Source organism: Perna viridis, chromosome 3, assembly GCF_037379345.1.
Source record: "Perna viridis isolate PV_CMFRI_1.1 ecotype Kerala chromosome 3, ASM3737934v1, whole genome shotgun sequence".
NCBI lineage: Eukaryota > Metazoa > Mollusca > Bivalvia > Mytilida > Mytilidae > Perna > Perna viridis.
Genome location: NC_142447.1, coordinates 12544404 through 12552712, shown reverse-complemented (window position 1 = coordinate 12552712; position 8309 = coordinate 12544404).

The following is an 8309-nucleotide window of genomic DNA, read 5'->3' as shown; positions in this document are numbered from 1 at the left end:
AAAATTACCCAGTGCCAATCGTATCATAAGATTTACCTGATTTTTACATGGGTAGCATCTTAAGTGATGTATAGACTAGAAGTCGTTCAACTAATATTGCATATACTAGTTACCGTCATGAATGATACTTTAAAACACATAATTACCGAACATATATATATATTGCAAATTTCGATATGCTGAACTTGTTTCAAGGAGCAGCTTCTAAAGGAAAACTATTGACCAAACTTTATGACAAACGTGATGACTTTTCATTAAAAAATGACAACTTCCTTTTCATCTGCGGCAACATTCCTTCAGCACCTACGTATGGAGTGTTCATATCACAACTGATACGATATGCCAGAGCTTGCCGACTTTTTGCATCGCGCTAGAACTCTTAACAAATAGGCTTCTGGAACAGGGTTATGTTGCTACAAGATTGAAGTCATCACTACAGAAGTTTTATGGTCGTCATCATGAACTCGTAGATCGTTATAATGTATCCATCTGCACCGTGAAAACTGATTTATTCAACGGGTCATAGTTTTCCTTACCTCGTTTGTCTACCCCGTACTTGACTTTTTATGAGCAACTCGGCGGGTGTTTCTAGAAAGCAATGGACGCTACCCTACCGGTGCACCTGATCCATGCTCCCAGTTTTTAGTGGAGTCCGAGTTGCTCATTTACTTATGTTACTTTGTAAGTATGATTTTAGTTAATTTATGTCCTTTGTTGTGTATGTCTGTTTTCCACGTCTGGTCTTTGTCCCTGCATTACATTCTTTTGATTACCGCTATAACCTTGGTTCCCTTGATTACTCTTTCTCACAGGCAGCATCAGAATTCAAACCAAAGCTATCGAAAAGGAGAGATGTTCTACCATGTGCATTACAAGAAATGAAGCCTCAGTGTATTATACTACATGTATATCGCCCAATGTATTAATTGTTGTAATGTTTTAAGTAGCAGTCTTTCTAAAAATCGGACAGAAGGTGATTCATGCATGTAAAAAAAAACCACCGAATTCAGTTTTATTTCTTGTTCATAAAAAGGTACTGATCACATAACCAGTCTTAAGTTGTTCATCAAGATACTCATGGTTTGTTTCCATTTGGTTGATTTTAGTAGGAGATGAATGTATGCTTTTCTAAAAAGTGCAGATATGGATGCAGAAATGATTATCGTTATGTGAAAGTATAGCATATGTAGACTGAAAAAGGATCGTATGTTTGGTGAGTTTTTCTTCACCATGAATCACTTTACCATTGGCAGTGTCTGAATTTTATGTTGACTGGTACTGACAGAACTCAACTGACAAATTATTTGTACTTATAATATTTTTAGATAAGGAGATATAACGATTTTAGATTATATAGTTTAATATTTTGTTCCTATGTTTAGCATTTTTTTATAGAGAATGTTTTTTTATATGATTTAATTTCTAATATTATCAAATCCAGATATTAAGAATTTGTTCCCTATCAAAACGTTATTTTGCTTGGGCTTGTTTGAATTGCGGAGTGTAAACCGACCGACATTAATGACGTCGGAGTATTAAACCAAATTGTACAAACTATCTTGGTTTGATTAAGAGTCAAATTGATTTTTTTACATTTATTGCTGGATACTTTATTATAATGGATTTCAAAGTCGTAGTTTTGATAGCAATAAATAAGAATACAAACACCCGGATATTTGAATATTATAGTATTATTACGTAAGATTTTCCTTATTCGCTGAGTTAGTGGTCCGAGGCCAGCCATATTAGATTAATGCGTAGCCGAGGACAACTAACTCAGCCAATATGGTAAACCTTATACAATTATACAATAAATGTCAAGTAATCCAATACCTTATATTGGCCTAGGCCAATATGGATTTTAATCAGGCCAATTTGACGTATTGAACAGCTAAATCCCGTATTGGCCCACTTGTGTATTTTGTATTATATTGGCAGTTTTGATAATATTTATTGGAACGTTAGTCAATAATTCGAGTTATTATTAGACACCAAGGAAACTTGGTAACTTGATATGATAATGAACATTATTTTAAATTCGCTTTAGTCGATGATTAGGAGGAGTGCATGGCAAAAGTAAATTGTAATAATTAACATCTTAACAGGTATTGGATCTCTTAACCAATAAGAGGTGAAAGCCAAGGCAACCCATGATTATTAAAACAAAAAAAAACTTCGGAAGGTTCGAAAAATCAAAGGTCACAGAAAAAACAATGAGAACAGACAAAGGTAGAATGATTGAAACCCTGAAAAAAACACACAAAAAATCGGGCTCTACTGAGGACAAACAGTATGCACCAGTGGAAGGTTAATTGAGTAGCACTCTAAATAAGAATCACCAAAATTGTGATTCATGGTTGGAAAGCCTACATATTTTGTTTAAAATGTCATAGAAAACAGAACGTAATGTGTGGCTTTTTATATAACACTTGTTTATAGGAGACAAAATTATAAAGAATGTACTGTACAATTGAAAAATAAGGGAAATAACTCTATAAATGTCACTAAAATACAATAGAAATCATTGGATTCTCCATGTTGAATATCTCTTAAGAGCAAATAGATTGAAATGAATTATTATACATTTCATCATATAGTCCTACAAATCAAGTTGATGAAAATATGTAGCCTTTTTAGGTTTATCATATCATCCGTGTCTGGTCTTTGTCCCTTGATTACATTCTTTTGATTTCCGTTAGAATCTTAGTTCCCTTGATTACTCTGACAAAACTTGCATGATTCTTACAAAGATTGCTACTTCATTATGAAACGTTAACACCACTAAAATGATACAAAGAACGCCAGGCTGTGCAATATGATAAAAATAGTGCATTTGTAGTTTTAAAATGACTGATTACAATCATATTATGTTTATCAATTAACAAATATTCATTCAAATCAAATAAAAATGAGCTCATATTCATTTATTCATGACAAATGTCTTATCACTAGAAGCTCTTCAAATATTATCAAATTTATAAGTACGGTACTGTATTAGTCGTACGTTAAGGAATCCTAACCAAATTTCTTTTCATTCTTCCATATAGCATGCCTCGAAACAAAGATACAAAGCATTTATAGTTTATTTCATTACTCTACTACCAAATGAAGAATATGACGGAGGATTCTTTGATTCTTCAAGTTACATGCATCTACATATTAAACTGTATATCTTTGATGCCATTTAGAATGGATGCGTCAAGCTTTACATGACAGGTTAACGCCTTTCTGTGAGATTCTTGTAAATAAGGTTGCCAAATAGTAACAGCTAATGTCAATGCAATGAAACCTACTGTAACTATTCCTAAACATCATGATTTGTGTAATATCGCAGCAACAAATGAACTAGCAATATAATGGCATCTTTTTCTGGGTATTTTTAACTCAACGGTTAAATGCAAATTGAAAGGTTGGAATGTACATCCATTAAAATTGAAAATTGTAACCATATGCTTAAGTCGACATGTTAAACCGATTCATTTGTCATAAAAATATAATAAAGAAAAATTTACATTTTAATGACAGTTGAAATTTATTAGTCCGGCATACTATTTACTAATTCTCTCAAAAAAGAAAGTAATGAAATGACGATCAAAGCTCATCAAATTAAAAATTAATCAATGAACACTAAACAACACAATTTGAGAATTTCACAGACAAAAACTTGGAACTTGTGTCACATGGATTCACATGTTGATTACGTGAACTTAAGAACACTCACTAAGTGCATATTTTATATGCTTCGTTTTGGGACAAACAGAGTCATGACTGCTTTTACAAGGTCAAGAAAAAATCTTGAGTACTTGTTTACAATTTACTTTAGAATTTAGAACTATTCATTAGATTCTAATGCTGCTAACATGAAGGCTATTTCATAAAACACGTGTATAGCAAACCGAAATTTTTGATACATGTATGATTGGTATTTTTTGTATTTTCATAGGAAAGTCAGCAATGGATTTATTAGTTGTTGACTTTAATGTTTGAGTAAAATGACCCTTTAAAAAGTCACATGCATAAGCAGTTACCTTCATTTAGCTTTCGACACATAGGTGTTATCATAAAAACAGACAGAACAAATTGACAATTTACTGCGTTTATCATAGGATGTGTCAGATGTTATCATATGTGGTCGTTAGCCCAATAAGGAACGTGAAACAAAAATAATAGCAATAATCGGTAACGAGACAAGGGAAAAATTTATCATTTAGTATCAAAGATATTTTCAAGAGCCTATATATATTATAAAACAAAGAAATTCTTAACTTACACAATATCTATCTAATTAGAATTAAATTCCTAATGTTTTGTTTTGTATAGATCAATAATCTAATAACGAATCGATCACAGTCAATTCACTACTGAAGTATCTGTCTGTCTAAGAGTCATGTAAAATAAGAATTAAGTGCGAAAGAGTCACAATTATTTCACTACCGATGTCAGGGCAATTCTGGAATAAATATAAAAGTACCAATTACATTAGTATTGCAAACATCCATATTTTGTACATGTTTCAAGAAGTAACTTCTCATCTTTTTGTGTTTTACGTGTTTTGAAATTTGTAAATGAAAATGGATAAATGCAATAGGTAAAATCGGAAATATTTCGGGGTCAGACGACTAGGTCTGTGAATATCTTCGGAAACATTTGGTCCACCAGCAGTGGCATCGACCCAGTGGTTATTTAATACAAAAGTACCGATCTAATTAAAATTGAAAATTTTGAGTTGAATAAGAACTTGAAACACCTTGTCCATGCTCCCAGTTTTTAGCGGAGTGCGAGTTGCTCATTTACATTTGTTGCTTTGTATGTATTATTTTAGTTATTTTATGTTCTTTGTGTCTGTTGTCCATGTCTGATCTTTGTCTCTGATTTATTTGATTTCGGTTAGAATTTTGGTTCCCTTGACTTCTCTTTGATATGCTGTACACTTGTTTTATGGAGTACTCTATCATCTTCAACAACAGCATAAGAATCAAATATAAATAAAGATCTGAATTTAAAAAAGAAAGTTGTATAAATGAATTACTCAAAACCATAAGAAGTATCGAAATAGAAAGCCAAGTCGAGCACCAAGAGATTATACCATTTGTTATACAAGAAAAGTGGCCTTGGTGTTTTATAAATTTTGAAATTTGTAATACAGCAAACTTCGATCAATTGTAAAGGGTATAACTCGTGGTCACATCATCCGATAACTGGGTTGATGAAAACCCTTGGGTTTATTTGGTCCATCAAGATAATATCATATGGAATCCACCTTTCCTTTTTAAATTTAACGCCTTTGTTAAAATCATTTGAAGCAAAATTTATGAAAAACAAATACATTGGTTTCACTAACAACTTCTAACGTTCCTATTGCTTTACATGTTAAAAAAGTAATTTTCACAGATCCACTGTGAATTACCAGAACAAATGACATCTTAATGTTGCATACCATTGCGAAGTTTGGACAATAAGGCTTTCAAAATCATTATGCGAATGGTACGACGATTGTCGATCCTTCTTCCACAAAATTGACTTGATTAAATAATACTGTAATTCCACATTTTTATCTTTTTAGCTAACAGACAGCATAGAGGCAAATTACTCACACATGCAAACAATGATAATACGCTTTTGTAGTAAATTACAAATATTATTTTAAAGTACACTTTTATCATTTTTATTTCGACTACTTTTGATCAACAAACAAACAAACAAACAAACAGATTATGCTCTTACAATGCATAGATCTAGGTTTAGTGTGTTTTTTGTGCTATATAGGGGCGGCCATTTGACCTGAAAGTGGTAAATGAGACGTTTTGGAAAATCAATTATGTCCCACTTTCTACCCATTTAGGTAAGTATTTGTAAGAATCAGGCAAAATGAGAAAAATCAGAAACATGCATGTCAAAAATCCCACCAATCGGACTAATAATTACACCCAATGTTTCTTTCTCTATTTGAAAAAAAAATGAATTGATCTCTGCATCATTGGATTTATCCTTTCTAAAGGTCCCAAGTACCGTGAACCACGCTCCATAAATTGGAATTTTAACTTTAAAGTTCTTATGGATGCCGTTGAGGACTATGCAAGAAAATGGATAAAACGAGAACAAGAAGACATTGATTCTCTGTCAGAGTGGTTAAACGCTGTGAGGTCTTTAATTTTGAAACGAATGAAAGTCTTAAGTAGGTCAATGAGTGCCAAGGCAAACATTTTTTAAAGACCCCCATGTTGCAAAAATATTGTCTACTATACAGGACAAATATGTTGTCGTACCAGCAGACAAAGTCTGCAAAACGTTTTACTTCCAATGTTTATTATCAGAGGTAGACGTAGAAATGATAGCAGTGATAAGACCTATACTGCTACCACACTCTCCTCAGAAGAGATTGTGGAAAACCATAAATCTGTGCTATCCTCTTTTGGTATCTCTACCAAGGTTGTGATTTATCATCTATGTACTGCATTCCTAAACTCCACAAGAATCCATACAAACAACGTTTCATAGCTGGATCTGCAAAATGTACCACCAAACCTCTTTCAAAACTTTTAACTTCTATACTCACAACTGTCAAAGTAGGTCTGCAGTCCTACCACAACACTTGTTACTCCCGTAGTGGTAATAATTCAATGTGGATCCTGAAAAATTCGAAAAATCTTTTGGAAACAATTAGTTCAAGACTATTATCGAATATAATAGCATTAAAACCTATGATTTTTCAACACTGTATACTTCTATTCCCCATACTCAGTTGAAATTCCGACTTAAAAACATTATACATCGTTGTTTTTTCCAAAAAGATGATACACCTAGATACAAATATGTAGAGATTCCTCATACTTTGTAAGAAATAATTCAAAACCATCTTCCAAATATACAGAACAATGGGAACAAATTGTGCTCCTTTACTTGCTGACCTATTCCTTCACTCTTATAAGGCTGACTTTATTGCTGATCTGATCAGGAAGAAAGAATACCGTTTGGCTATATCCTTCAATCTCAGTTTCCGCTATATAGATGACGTGTTATCTTTAAACAATCCTAATTTCGGGGATTTGATACATCGCATCTACGCAAAAGAACATGAGATAAAGGATACTACAGACACTGTGAAGTCAGCCTCATATCTTGACCTACACTTAGAAATCAATGGTAAAGGAAAACTATTGACCAAACTTTATGACAAACGTGATGACTTTTCATTCAGAAATTCAACTTTCCTTTCATCTGTGGCAACATCCCTTCAGCACCTACGTATGGAGTGTTCATATCACAACTCATACGTTATGCCAGAGCTTTTTGTATCACACTAGAACTCTAACAAATAGGCTTCTGGACCAAGGTTATGTTGCTACAAGATTGAAGTCATCACTACAAAAGTTTTATGGTCGTCACCATGAACTCGTGGATCGTTATGGTGTATCCATCAGCACCATGAAAACTGATTTATTCAACGGGTCATAGTCTTCCTTTCCTCGTTTGTCTACCCCGGACTTGACTTTTTATGAGCAACTCGGCGGATGTTTCTAGAAAAGCAGAGGATTCTTACCCTACCGGTGCACCTGGTCCATGCTCCCAGTTTTTAGTGGAGTCCGAGTTGCTCATTTGCTTTTGTTACTTTGTATGTATTATTTTAGTTACTTTATGTTCTTTGCTGTGTATGTCTGTTTTCCATGTCGGGACTTTGTCCCTGGATCACACTCTTTTGATTACCGCTATAACCTTGGTTCCCTTGATTACTCATTCATAAAATTCAGTTATCTGCCCTTTAAATGATCATTTACAGTGCATTTCAATACAATTATATCTTAATGGACCAACATGATATGGAAAATTTTGTCTTTTTTCCTTGATTCTGATGGTGCAAATAGTCAAATTACACTATCAAATAGATGGGAGTTTTAATACCATGTTTCACCCACTGCCTGATTTTTACAAAGACTGGCTCGTAATATAACTCTGCATGATTTATGAGTGGACGATTACCTTATTTTAAATTACATGGGCGTATTTGAAATAAGAAATACAATAAAATTTGGCCCTAATTTTTCGCCCAATTTGTTTTATGTTTGGCTTTCGTTTATGAAATTAACTGTTTGAAAATAAATTAGGGGAAGTACTTGTGAAGTAATGTTTAACCAATACGTTTTATTAAATATATCTTTAGCACATGTTTGAACAAGGTAAAGTAGTTCTAAAAATCAGATAAAATACAGAGATTATGAAATATTGATATTGAATTTTTGTTAAAAAAAATCATATTTTATCAGTTCAGATATTTTCTGTCGAAATTTGTTTTATCGCCATGATAACTGTAA